Source organism: Mus caroli, unplaced genomic scaffold (assembly GCF_978045245.1).
Source record: "Mus caroli unplaced genomic scaffold, Mus_caroli_1 scaffold_1, whole genome shotgun sequence".
Taxonomy (NCBI): domain Eukaryota; kingdom Metazoa; phylum Chordata; class Mammalia; order Rodentia; family Muridae; genus Mus; species Mus caroli.
This window is the reverse complement of record NW_028227256.1, coordinates 27,326,351-27,338,053: the sequence shown is the minus strand read 5'-3', so window position 1 is coordinate 27,338,053 and position 11,703 is coordinate 27,326,351.

The following is an 11,703-nucleotide window of genomic DNA, read 5'->3' as shown; positions in this document are numbered from 1 at the left end:
GCCTTCCAGTGAAGGCCCTAGGTAGGCACAGCTCAGCCTCTCTGTGTTCAGTGGGTTATGCAGGTGTTTGTCTTCAGCCACAGGGCATTATCATCAATTTGTTGAGTCATACCAATATTTCTGGCAATAGCCTGGGTTGTTTGGGAATTTCCATAGGATATCCAGAGAAGGTATAGAAATTCATCATGTGAGGCAAGTTTGATTTCCTATATATAAGGCAAATACAATATATATTTTATATGACTTTAGGGATTTCTCCTATTTTATAGTTCACGTTGGCAGTGAATGATTTTAATACTTATTGAGAATATATTTATTTCATCTTCATTCTTACCTGATTTTTTTATTGGATATAAGGATATTAGCAATTCATTTTTCCTCCCAGTACTTTGAGGATGGTTTCTACTGTTAACACCCCCCCCCCAGGCTTTTTAACTCAGCCAACTCTTAATCTGATGTTACCTATGAAGAGGCCCCCAGATCACTTTCAGTGATTTTGAGATTTGTTTTTATGCATAGTCCTTCGGTTTGACCCTGATGTGCCTTTCATTGGTTATCAGTGTGTTTTTCCTGTGAATCTGTGGCAATTCTTAAATATATATGTTATCTATGTCTGTGTCTTTACTAAGTGTGACTAATTTCAGTCATGATTTTTTTATATTTCTTTTCAAGTTCACTCTTTGGTTTCTTCCTGAAACTCTGATTTCCTGTACATTGAGCCTTTCAATGTTTTTGAGGATCTAGTCACATTTTTCTCCCTTTGTCTCCTCCCAGTTTCTATTTTCTACTGAAGTATTTCCTGGTTCTTTACATTTCACCACTGCTGTCCAAGGTCTTAGTTAAAGCCATTTTTGTTTTTATTTTAGATGTAGGATTTTTATTTCTCTATTGAGATTTCCTCTTTTCCCATGTATAATCAACATATTTTCCCTTACAGTCTTAAAAGACATTTTAATGAACTGCCTTAAAATTCTCCCTTAAATTTTATTACCCAATTTGATTGTTGAACTTTTTAATAGGTTTTATTTCTTTGGGTTGTGTCTAGTAACTTTGGATACTATGTTGGACATTTGTTATTATTTTTTTACACAATGGATTCTGTTATAATTTTTAAAGTATTTTTCTTTATAAAATGTATAACTAACTTGAATTAAGTCAGTTTACAAATATATTTGAGTAATAGCCATGGTTGTATTCTACCTTTTGTTTGTGTTATTTGTAACTTATTTAGGCATTTAAACTAATTAAAATACAGTATATGGGTCTTTTAGAAAGGAAAGAAGGAAGGAAGGAAGGAAGGAAGGAAGGAAGGAAGGAAGGAAGGAAGGAAGGAAGAAAAGAAGGAAGAAAGCAAGCAAGCAAGCAAGCAAGCAAAAAAGAAAGAAAGAAAGAATGGAAGGAAGGAAGAAAGAAAGAGAGAGAGAGAAAGAAAGGAAGAAAAAAGGAAGAAAATGGGATTGTGTTTGACTTTATTAGTGAATATACAAAAATCTCTCTCTCTTTTACCATGCCATCTTCAAATATCTTTATTCAAAATTGGTTAAAATCTTGTGGTTTGAAATTAGTAAAACAGGACAGCATCAAGAAATCTCAACCTAGCTTTTTGTTTTACAAATTGTACTGGTAATTTTCTTTATTTATGGCCATTCTCATTGGAAAAGAGACATTAACTTTAAGTTTCAAAACCATTACTTATGATTTTTATCTCCAGTTAGTAACAGAGAATCTAAAAGCATATATCAAATAACAGGATTGCAAAGTAGAGAAAAGCACAATTATTCTCATTAGTTCTTCTATTTCTAAGTGAAAAATACAAAGCATATATAGAAAACCTACTTTAAGTATTGGCTTCAATTGGCCTGCCTTTATTTCAGTTTTGTGTCTTTTTTAATAGGAATATATTTTCAATCAAACCAAAGCAAACCTTCTCCTGTTGATTCCATCTGCTGTGTCTGAGATCATTTCTGCTGCTACCTATTGCATTTGAGAGTTTTCTTGCCTTTTGGTTCCTTAACTGGCAGAGAAAATGTATCTAATTAAGATCTATCAGTGACAACAAAGTGATAGAACAAATCCCATGCATCAAATCCTCTTCCTTTTTCTCTGGATGGAATTAAGTTCAATGATAAAACTCATCAGGTGAGCATCCATTGAAGCAGTAGGCAAGTTGGGGATACAGCATACTGCCTTTGAAAATGTCACCAAAACTGTTTGCCTTTATCTCTCAATGGATCACTGCAAAACATGATTCTTATTAACTTATTTTAAAATAGGATAAAATTTCTCATAGTAATTATGCTATGTCAGTGGCAGACAAGCTTGTTAAATCCATCAAAATACCTGGTTTTGTGAGTGGAATCTTACTGGAAGCATACTTTCCTTATTTACATGATATTTATTTTCTGTGACGACTTTCACTACCTAGTGGTAGAAGTGCACGTCACAACAGAGACTAGACGATATGGAAAATATTAACTATCTGTCATATGATGCTTCATAGAAAATAGTTGTCAGCCTGAATCATATCAGTAAGTCTATGAAGATAGAAGGTGTGACTACTTTGAAATTTTCTAAGGAGAGTAGAAGTATTAAATAGATTTTAAAAATTATATTCATAATACACATCTTTTCTATAAAAGATATGTATGGTTTGTTTGTCTTACTGTGACAAAATATCTTGCAAAAGCCATTTAAAGAATGAGGGTTCATTTTTCCCTCAGTCCATCATGGCAGGAAAAGCATGGTGGCAGGACTAGGAAGCATCTGGTCACATTGCATCTGCAGTCAGGAAGCAGAAAAAGAAGAAGGTTGTGCTTATCCTGCATACATTATTTTATTCGCTCTAGAAAAACGGTGTATAGAACTATAAAGCCCATGTACAGTGTAGGCCTTTTATTTCAATAGGCAATCCCCCATAGACATGACTACAGATTCATTCCCATGGTGAGTCCAAATCCTGTCAAGTTGACAGTCAATATCAGCTATCACAGAAGATTATAATTATGAAAGCTTTGTCTAGTGTATTTCTCTTAATTTCAATGTGCTATTGGTTGTAAATTTCTCTTACAAATCCGTGTTTGCCTTTTATTACCTTCAGCCTTCATAATGCCTTCTATAATCAAAAGTATGCCACCTGAAAGACTGATGTCAACAGGACCCAAGATACCAGCCTATTCCCACAGAAAACATACAGTCAATTATGAACAAAACAAAATAGTACTGGAAATGTGTAAGAGTCCAGGTCAGTTGAAAAAAAAAAACCCTGTAGTAACTGCATAGAAAGAACTTCTGGAGAAAAAGGCATACTGAGACATATAAAGGTAGATAAGAGCAGGCAGGCAGGCAGGGGCCATCAGTTCTGCAGCAGTTGCTTCCTTGGCTCACAGTGATCTGATTCATAGAAAACTCTTACGGTCTTCAGTGTGAAGATGTCAGGAGACACTGAGACAGCTGCTTGTTGCACGCTGCATTTCCTTTAGTATTTCTAGGTATGTGTCCCAATGGTCTGCTCTGCATAAAGCCTGGAAACACTTTCCATTTAAGTAAATAACAATCACCATTTCTGTATATACTGTCAAGAGAGATGTTGAACTCCAAAATCTATCAAATGAGGTGATGATATGGTCTTCTTGAGTGAAACCCCTAGCCACCCCCAAATCTTGCCATGCCAGACCTATGACAATTTGGTTATTGAAGCCATTGCCACAGTGAAGTTTCTGGTGCCCTAGACCCTTGAATTTGCCTCTGGTGCTCCATACATCCCCATGCTAAAGACCCAGCATCTGTGGTTGTGGCCATGTAGCCTCTGTCATACTTGAGATGTGTAAGCCATGGTTGATTTTCTGGGACACAGGTTTCAAAGCCATTCTGTTTACTACCTTGACTCATGAATCATTGCCAGTGATGCAGCAGAGGGACTCAGTTCTTAACAGCAGTGCCCCTGCTGCTCTGGACCCAAAATGGCAGTTCCTGGGCACAGGGTATTTACAACCTGTTATTTGGCCCCTATTAGATGATAGTATGACATACATTTAAGCAGTCCATTAAGTCAGACCCAGTGATCAGAGGGATTCCCTTGGGCACAACTCTTCTGAGGGGAGGCAAAACAAACAAGCTATCAAACAAAAATGAGAAGTGGACTCCAGAAGCCTTTAAATCTCCAAGTCCTTTGTCTTTCATCACCCAAGTGACCCTCCCTTCTCCCCAGTGGCTGCTCACCATAGACCATCAAGGACAAAGAGAGCAGGCTTTAGGTCCAAAGGATTGACATCTGGGATCAGCTTCATTGAGATAGCTCATGTTTTTATTGTGGTCAGCAAGGGCTATTATAGATCTTGGGGAGTGGGTAGGAATATTCAAAGTGGGTGTACATCATTGGCTTGTTGGGGGTGGGGCTGGGAATGCTTCATTTTTATGAAGAGAAATTCCAAAACCTCCTCGGCAGGTTCTTATTTGAGGGGGTGGGGGAAGTTGAACCTGTAATCTGGCTGTAGTTGATGTGACTTTCTTTAGAGGTTTTGAGTATTACAAGCAGGAAGGCATCACCAACAAAGGAGTACACATGGCTCCAGCTGCTTATGTAGCAGAGGATGGCCTTGTCAGACATCCCATGGGAGGAGAGGTCTTTGGTCCTATGAAGGTTTGATAGATGCCCCAGTGTAGGGAAATTGAGGGTGGGGAGGTGGGAGTGGGTGTGTGTGTGAGTGGAGGAACACTGTCATAGAAACAGGAGAAGGGAGGAGAATGCTATTAACAGCTGAGCCTTCTCACCCCTGTTTTATGTGTGAATCAGATTCTTTCATTATCCAATTTGTGTTTTCATATTTAGTAGAAATATGACAGATTTTTAGTTAATAAATTGCCAAAATCATTTTTAAAGACTATTCTCACTATGACAACTATTTTATTGAGTGTTTTCATAATGATGAAATAATTAGTTTTATAATAAGAGTTTGTGAACAAAACTATAATAAGTTTGGACTGTAACATGCCACATGATTAATGGAACTTTCTACATTTCTTTGATGGCCAGTTTAACAATGCATGGATAATATGACCTAGATATAACCTCTAGAGGTCCAAACAAAAATGTTTCTATGCTAAACCTGCTAGGTCAGGTTCCTTTCATTTAATACACATTATTGTTTGGCTGTGATGACTCATATCTATAATCTCAATTCTAGTAGGTGAGTGTAAAGTCATCCTGGGCTACATGGTGAAACTTTTTTTCAACAAACAAATAAAAACCAAAATAACACAAGAATATTTAGATAATACAACTAATTAAAATTTGATTTAACTTATAAAACTCATATTTAATTTTGATTTTATTAAATATGTCAATAAAATGTCTTTGAATTCAAAACCATTTCTAGTAAGCAGAAACTGAAAACAATATCCTGATAAAATTCATGATATAGCAAATGAAGTAGGTACAGTGATCATCTCTCATCCAACTCTTTTATTTCTAGGAAAGGGAGAGAGTTACAGAAGTGAAATATCCAAAGGGAATTTCCTTTAAAGGGACCAGCCTGAACAAGATCTGGCAGCGTCCAGCAGCATTCAGGAAACCATTCCATGGAGGTTAAACTGGGTTGGATTTCCATGTCGGGTTCATATCCTTACTCTTTGGAAAGTTACAAAGTTAACACTTTTCTATAATTACCTTATTTTTAGATTGCTTCATGTGTTTAATAACACTGCAAGAGACCTATCAGCTTGGCCACATGTGGGGTAAAATAACACTTTAGAAATTAAGATGAAGGTTTAAAACAGTTTCTATGATATCTTGACCCTCTTCCCCATGTTCTAGAGGGTAGTTCACTGGCAAGTGGGTGATTCACTTTCTTCCATCACTACCTGTTTAAAGAGGCTCCTCATACATACACCCAAGCTTCTGATACTGTGAGAGGCCTCTCCATAACATTTCAGATGTCTAGATGTACCTTAACTCACTTTTGTAAAACATTTAATAGTAAAATAGATTGCCTTAGCTTTTGTCTTTAACATTGCATTTGGGTTGAAATAAACATTATTGTTAATGTTTTCTTTAAAAGTTAAGTATAGGATCATCATGCTACAATACAAAGACTCAGAGGCTAAGTAACAATGAGGGGTGATGCATTGATATCCCTGGGAAGGTGAAGTAGAATAGATTTTGAAGGTGGACTGGGATCAGGTGGGGATGGAAACAGGAGTGATCAGGCAGGAGAGTGGTTGTAGAAGGAGAGAGTACTGGGAGAGATGGCTGGAATTAGGGATTAATTTGGGGCAACATGAAAACCTAGTATAATGGAAACTCTCTGAAATCTATGAAGTGACCCTAACAAAGACTCCTAGTAATGGGGAATATGGAGCCAGAATCAGCCACCTTCTGAAACTAAGCAAGGCTTTCAGTGGTGGGACTGGGACATCAATCCAGCCATAAAACCTTAGAGATACAATTTGCATTGCCTGCAATGTATCCTAGTATAAGTGTGGTGTAGAACTTGTAAGAGTGGCCAACCAATGACTGATCCAACTTGATAAATATGCCACAAGATGGAGCTCATTCCTCACAATGCCTGGCTAGTTATGAATCCAGATCCAGGAGAGAACAAAACACAACTGGAAAAAAGAAAACAAAAAGAAAAAAGATAAAAATGGCAATGAAGTGATTCCTAATGATATTCTGTATATTCATAGGCTTAGTACAACTGTCATGAGAGAGGCTTCCTCCAGCAACTGATACAAGTGTTTTCAGAGATCCACAGCCAAACATTAGGTGGAGCTCACAGAACCCTGCAGAAGAAGGGGAGGAAGATAGGAACCAGAGGGGTTGAGGACACCATAAGAACATGGCCCAGAGAATCAACTAAGCAGGGCTCATAGGGGCTCACAGAAACTAAATCAATAGTCATGGAGTATGTAGGGATCTAACCTAGGCCCTCTGCATATATGTTATGGTTGTGTAGCTTCATGCTTTTTCTAGACTTTTAAAAGTGGGAGTGTGGGTCGTCTCTGAATCGTTGGCTTGCTCTTGGAACCCGTTCTCTCTTCATGGATTGCTGTGGTCTCCCTTAACCCATCTGCTTGAACCTGCTTGCTCAAGGGTGGAGCTACCTGCTCATTCGTCCTGCCACGCCTACTGCTGGACCCTGCCTTTGCTGCTTGGAAGAGGCACACACGTGTTCGTCCTGCTACTGGACCCTGAGTTACTTGGTGGGAAATTGGGTTCCCTCCCCCTTCCTTTATAACTGAGTGTCTGGAAATAGTAAAATTGAGCTTTGATCAGAATCTTGTCTTAGCTTCATTCTTTTCTCTCGCCGCCTAGCCCCTCTTCTCTTCCAGGTTTCCAAAATGCCTTTCCAGGCTAGAACCCAGGCTGTGATCTGCTGGCCGGACACAACAGATTGCCTCATCCAACCTTGGTATGAGAGTATGTGCCTAGTCTTATTGTTATTTGTAATGAAGGTTGATATCTCTGGGAGGCCTGCACTTTTCTGAAGGTAAAGGAAGAGAAGTAGATCTGTGGGTGAGGATGTGGGGACAGGTTCTGGGAGAAGTAGAGGGAGGGATTACTGTGGTAATAAATGAGAGAAGACTAAAAACAGACAAAATGAATGATTGTGTAAATAATAAAAGTTTCTTCTATATAAATGATAACAGATAATTGGAACAATAATAAAACCCCATTAGTAACTCCTTATTAATGTTCACGTTAATTAAAATTCAATGACATTAAGTAAAATTGTAGAGATCAAAAGATTATGGATCAGAATTCTTTTGGATTGCTGTGTTAATATTTCTTTTCCTTCTAAAACACAATATTTTTATTGATTATTTGGAAATTGCATATTCTGAATCCCTATCACACTCACTTTCCAGTCCTCCCAGGTCTATCACTAAACCCTTTGGACCTCCTCACCTCCAGAAGAATAATGAGAATGAAAGAATAGGAAGAGAGATCTTGTATCCCAGGTCTCTCAGAGACCAGTCTGCACAGGAGAGTGCCTGGGCCACAGCAGCAACAGAGCTTCTTGGACAGGGTCCCTTCAGGCCTCCATCCTGAGCCAGGAGGCTGTACTGAGACCCAACCTCTGGGCACCTTCCCCTCCAGAGGAGAGTCAGCCTCCTGGGAGGGGTCTGACCCTGGACTCAGGTGAAAGAGCCATCTTGTATCCCAGGTCTCTCAGAGACCTATCCACGCAGGAGAGTGCACAGGCCACAGAAGCAACAAGAGCTTCTTGGGCAGGGTCACTTCTAGCCTTAATCCTCAGCCAGGAGGTGGAGCTGAGACACAGACCTCTGGGCACCTTCCCTGTCAAATGAGAGCTTGCCTGCAGAGAGTGCTATAACCACTGGGACTAAGGAGAGAGTTGGACTCCCAGAGGTGCTGACAGAGGCTAACAGAATCACAGGAGGAACAAGCTCCAACCAGAGACAGCTAAAACATCTAACACCAGAGATTACCAGATGGCGAAAGGCAAACAAGAATTTTACTAACAGAAACCAAGACCACTCAGCATCATCAGAGCCCAGCACTCCCACCTCAGCCAGTCCTGGATACCCCAACACACCGGAAAAGCAAGATTTGGATTTACAGTCATATCTCATGTTGCTGGTAGAATATTTTAAGAAGAGCATTAATAACTCACTTAAGGAAATACAGGAGAATAACTGCCAAACAGGTAGAAGTCCATAAAGAATTACAGGAAAACACTGCTAAGTGGGTAGAAGTCCTTAAAGAGGAAACACAAAAATTCCTTAAAGAATTATGGGAAAACACAACCAAACAGGTGATGGAATTGAACAAAACCACTCAAGATCTAAAAATGGAAGTAGAATGAATAAAGAAAACCCAAAGGGAGACAACTCTGGAGATAGAAATCCTATGAAAGAAATCAGGAACCATAGATGTGAGCATCAGCAACAGAATACAAGAGATAGAAGAGAGAATCTCAGATGCAGAAGATTCCATAGAAAACGTGGACACAACAATCAAAGAAAATGAAAAAACTCTTATCAATGGGCAGATCCTAGAAACAGAAACTACACAGAGACACACTGAAACTAACAGAAGTTATGAAACAAATGGATTTAACAGATATCTACAGTACATTTTATCCTAAAACAAAAGGATATACCTTCTTTTCAGCCCCTCAGGGTACCTTCTCCAAAATTGACAATATAATTGTTCACAAAACAGGCCTCAACAGATACAAAAATATTGAAATTATCCTATATATCCTATCAGATCACCATGGACTAAGGCTGATCTTCAATAACAACATAAATAATAGAAAGCCAACATTTACATGGAAGCTGAACAACACTCTACTCAATGACAACTTGGTTAAGGAAGAAATAAAGAAATTAATGAAAGACTCTTAGAGTTTAATGAAAATGAAGACACAACATACCCAAACTTATGGGACACAATGAAAGCAGTCCTAAGCAGAAAGCTCATAGCTCTGAGAGCCTCCAAAAATAAACTAGAGAGAGCATACACAAGCAGCTTGACAACATACCTAAAAGCTCTAGTACAAAAGGAAGCAAATTCACACAAGAGGTACAGAAGACAGGAAATAATCAAACTCAGGGCTGAAATTAAACAAGTAGAAACAAAAAGAACTACTCAAAAAATCAACCAAACCAGGAGCTGTTTTTTTTTGAGAAAATCAACAAGATAGATAAACCCTTTGCCAAACCAATGAGAGGGCACAAGGACAGAATCCTAATTAACAAAAATCAGAAATGAAAAGGGAGGCATAAAAACAGAACCTCAGGAAATCCAAAGCATCATCAGATCCTACTACAAAAGGCTATATTAAAAAAAATAGATTACTTGGAAGAAATGAACAATTTTCTAGGCAGATACCAGGTATCAATGTTAAATCAGGATCAGATTAACAATCTAAACAGTCCCATATCCCCTAAAGAAAAAGAAGCAGTCATTAATAGTCTCCCAACCAAAAAAAAATCCCAGGACCAGATGGGTTTACTGCAGAGTTCTGTCAGATCTTGAAAGAATACATAATTCCAATTCTCCTCAGACTTTTCCACAAAAATAGAAACAGAAGGTACTCTGCCCAATTCATTCTATGAAGCCACAATTACTTTGATACCTAAACTACATAAAAGACCCAACAAAGAAAGGGACCTTCAGACCAATTTCCCTTATGAATATCGATGCAAAAATACTCAATAAAATTCTTGGAAATCAAATCCAAGAACACATCAAAACCACCATCCATCATGATCAAGTAGGCTTCATCCCAGGGATGAAGGGATGGATTAATATACGGAAATCCATCAAGGTAATCCACTATATAAATATAATACTCAAAGACAAAATTCACATGACCAGCTCATTAGATGCTGAGAAAGCATTTGACAAAATCCAATACTGTGATGGTTTGTATATCCTTGGACCAGGGAGTGGCACCATCTAGAGGTGTGGCCTTGTTGGAATAGGTGTGACCTGGTTGGAATGGGTGTGTCACTGTGGGTGTGGGCATAAGATCCTCACCCTAGTTGCCTGGAAGTCAGTCTTCAGCCTTTGGATGAAGACGTAGAACTCTCAGCTCTACCTGTGCCATGCTTGCCTGGATACTGCCATGCTTCCTCCTTGATGATAATGGACTGAACCTCTGAATCTGTAAGCCAGCCCCAATTAAATGTTGTTTTATTAAGACTTGCCTTGGTCATGGTGTCTGTTCACAGCAGTAAAACCCTAACTAAGACAAATACCCATTCAAGATAAATATCTTGGAAAGAACAGACATTTTTTACAATATATGAATTGTATAAAAACAATATAAAATACCTTGGTGTGAGCTGGGCAGTGGTGGTGAACACCTTTAATCCCAGCACTCGGGAGTCAGAGGCAGGCAGATTTCTGAGTTTGAGGACAGCCTGGTCTACAGAGTGAGTTCCAGGACAGCCAGGGCTATACAGAGAAACCCTGTCTCGAAAAATCAAAATAAATAAATAAATAAATAAATAAATAAATAAATAAATAAATAAATAAAAGTAAAAATACCTTGGTGTGATTCTAACTAAGGAAGTGATAGATCTGTGTAATAAGAACTTCAAGTTTCTGAAGAAAGAAATTGAAGAAGATCTCAGAAGATGGAAATATCTCCCATGCTCATGGATAGGCAGGATTAATATAGTAAAAATGGCCATCATGCTGAAAGCAATCTACAGATTCAATGCAATTTCTTTCAAAATTCCAACTCAATTCTTCACAGAGTTAGGGTAATTTACAAGTTCATCTGGAATAACAAAAAACCTAGGATACCAAAAACTATTCTCAACAATAAAAGAACCCCTGGTGGAATCACCATGCCTGACCTCAAGCTGTACTACAGAGCAATTGTGATAAAAACTGCATGGTACTGGTACAGCAACAGAGAAGTAGATCAATGGAATACAATTGAAGAACCAGAAATGAACCCACACACCTATGGTCACTTGATCTTTGACAAAGGAACTAAAACATCTAGTGGAAAAGAGATAGCATTTTCAACAAATGGTGCTGGCTCAACTGGCAGTTATCATGTAGAAGAATGGAAATTGTTCCATTTTTATCTCCATGTACAAAGCTTAAGTCTAAGTGGATCAATGAACTTCACATAAAACCAGAGACACTGAAACTTATAGAGGAGAAAGTGGGGAAAAGCCTCGAAGATAAGGACACAGAGGAAAAATTCCTGAAAA